Below are 2,873 nucleotides of genomic sequence, written 5' to 3'. Positions count from 1 at the left end.
GAGCTTCTTGCACACACTTCCCCTTGTTTGCATCACAGATAATAGATAGGAACTTAGACACCCCCAAAATAGACAATGTACTATGCACAAACAGTGCACAGACAATGAAAAAAGGACAAGTGCGCACAGCTGCATAGAAGCTTGGAAAACAATTTATTACCTAAACTAGAAAAGCCTTGATCACCTACAATAGGCCTTTTTGGGCACGTATGATTTAGCTGTACCTTCGCTCGTTGAAATGATGTGCCTGAAGATATTGAAAGAACGGACTCAACGCGGGGCCACATGTGGCATTATGAAGCATGCCTCCTACTCACATTTCAGGCCCTTGATTGAAAATGTTTGGCCTTGATAAAGAAAGTATACAAACACAAGCTCCACATTTTAGGATCAGGTGAAGAACTTTACAAATGAAACCTTTCTGAGAACAAAGATTTTGCACTAGGAAGAGGAAGGCGTGTTTGCGCAACAAAGAACGGTAACATCTGACTTGCATTGCAGTGCGCCATTTCCAAGCCACAGCTTTCTGGCAGAGCACATGTCCTGAAGGCATTGAGAACACACTACCAGGCATGTGAATATGCTCTAAGGGACAGTCTCCTTAATTGGAACCAGGGGTGTTGCTAGGTCTGGAAAAGATCAGGGCTATGCTAATGTCGGGGCTGTCGGGACTCGGGACTAGCTATCCTTTTGGTTGTGGCCCCTAAGCTTCTATCCGTGGCTACAACCAAAAGACCCGGGGCTATTGTATCGTATTGTAATGTGTTTCTAAAGCGCAGAACCAAGGCCCGGAGGCATCTGGGTGCTGACAGCAGACCGGCAAAGCAACCGGGTATCGTATCGTAAAACAGAAAGGTTTTTAAGAGTTTTTCGAAAGAGCAGGTGATCAGAGATCCCTGTATGTAATACAATAAAGAGCACGATGATACGTGTTGTTTACTTGCCTTCAACCCCCTCACACAAAAACTCTATAAGGTTTTCCAGCATCACTAGTCCTGAAAAAATGGACCGTCTGCTATAACTGATTTACACAAATGTATAACAAGTTTATTATTCAAATAATTTAAACTGAATTTAAACAAAAAACACTACCCTCACCTAACACAGTGTACTAAACATTAAAAAACAAATATAAAACAAATGTAAAACATCAAATAACTTATTTATACGACACAAAAGATATCACATAACACACAAAAAAATCTCAATGTGTCACTAAAACAACAAGCATCCCAACATGTTTCTGTTCTTAACTGCCCAGTTCAGGCGAACATTCTTCAGGGGATAAATTTAAAAGCATCCACTAATCTCTTCCACACCGTGTTGAAAGGGTAGATTCAGGCACCCAAGAGGGTAAAAGGAAAACAAACTCCAAGCCTGTAAAAATAAAGGAAAGGAGAAACCTAATGAGTTCCAAAAAGGGAAGGAAGTACTACAAAATGTAAATGGTGGCATGGCACAGGGATTATGCCACACTCACAAGGGTCCCAAAGGGTACCCGCAGATTTACCTTTAAATGGTGAAACTTCAAAGCAAGTCACAGAATGACAAATTTGCTGGTTTCCCTCCAAATGAGAAATCAATACTTCAACAAAGCGTCACAGTCCGCTAGAGTATCGCCACACCTAAGTAAGACAAAACCAATAAACAGAGACCACATGCTCTGTTATATCCAGAAATCACACTGGCTTAAATACCTTTGCACATACAATCAAGGCTCCAAATAACAAAGTAAATTACCTCCACAAATGTAGGGATCAAGACTGCAATTCACAATTCAGTAATGAACAAGTTGAAATGGAAACATCCATACGATCAAGCAATAAGGTACAGAGTCAATCTGGAAAGCAATGGAAACATAACAGTAAACACCATTTATCTGGCATTACCAAAACCTCAGCTAACAACATGCCGTCAACATGCACTAGAGGGCAAACAGAAGGGGGTGCTTATATTTCACACACGTGAGGAGGCCATGCATTATAACATGTGTAAAAAAAAAAAAAATGCAAAATAAAATGCCCAACCACCAAATAATGCAAAAGGTGTCCCGACATGGAGACAATATCATGCACAGAGTCACATCCAAAGGCGAAAAGCTGGTAGCGTGCTCACCTATACACCCAGAGGGGTTTATTCACTCCACTTGCAGCATTCAAACATACTCGGCCAGCACTCGATTCAGAGGAGCCATGGCTGCTGCACAATCTCAAAGCATCTATGGTTGCGCAGCAACACAAAGAAAGGACTATGTTAAAGCGTCTATGGTTGTGCAGCAACACAAAAAAGGACTCAACTTCTCGAAGTTAATCAGGAGTACAACAACCAAGGGGGCCATATTGGAACAGACCCAGGATCAACTGGTGTAGAGGAGTTTAGTGGACACTCAGCGCATCAAAAAGATGTAAATTGCACTAGCTTCATCAATTGAACTAAAAACCAAATTGTTTACCAAAATTGGGTGCCCACATGGTATATGCATCACACAATGTCCAAAATTATATTTGGCTAACCAAATGCCAATCAATGCTTTCATTGAGCCCTAGCACATTGCTTTGTAATCTGAAAATTATTTTTTGCTCTAAATACAATAATTTTCGATCTGTTTCAATTTTGGTATTTCCATGCACCTTTTTCAAAATCAGCCATGTGAAGTCATTGAAACCATGTTTCTTTTCAATAAAATGTTTCACAAGAGGGGCAGTTATCACTTGATTCTTGATACAGCTCGATGTTCCACCATTCGAACTTTACATTGCCTATTTGTTTTTCCCACATAATGTAGGCCACATGGACAGGTGATCAAATATACAACATTAGCTCTGTTACAATTCGTCATTTCAGTGAAGACCCACTTAACATCAGGTAGAATT

General features: G+C 40.5%; 1 long non-coding RNA gene across 1 annotated transcript; it reads right to left on the bottom strand.

The window, feature by feature from the left end:
- Window positions 1-219: 219 nt before the first annotated feature.
- On the bottom strand, window positions 220-2,217 carry LOC138527240 (uncharacterized). Its single transcript, XR_011283820.1, has 4 exons — window positions 2,116-2,217; window positions 1,741-1,840; window positions 1,511-1,625; window positions 220-1,377 (listed from the first exon to the last, which is right to left on the bottom strand). It is a non-coding gene; the product is annotated as an uncharacterized lncRNA (long non-coding RNA).
- Between the last annotated feature and the right edge of the window lie 656 nt (window positions 2,218-2,873).

Source organism: Ambystoma mexicanum, chromosome 14 (genome assembly GCF_040938575.1).
Source record: "Ambystoma mexicanum isolate Mex_15411 chromosome 14, UKY_AmexF1_1, whole genome shotgun sequence".
NCBI classification, from domain to species: domain Eukaryota; kingdom Metazoa; phylum Chordata; class Amphibia; order Caudata; family Ambystomatidae; genus Ambystoma; species Ambystoma mexicanum.
This window is presented reverse-complemented; position numbering and strand designations above follow the sequence as displayed.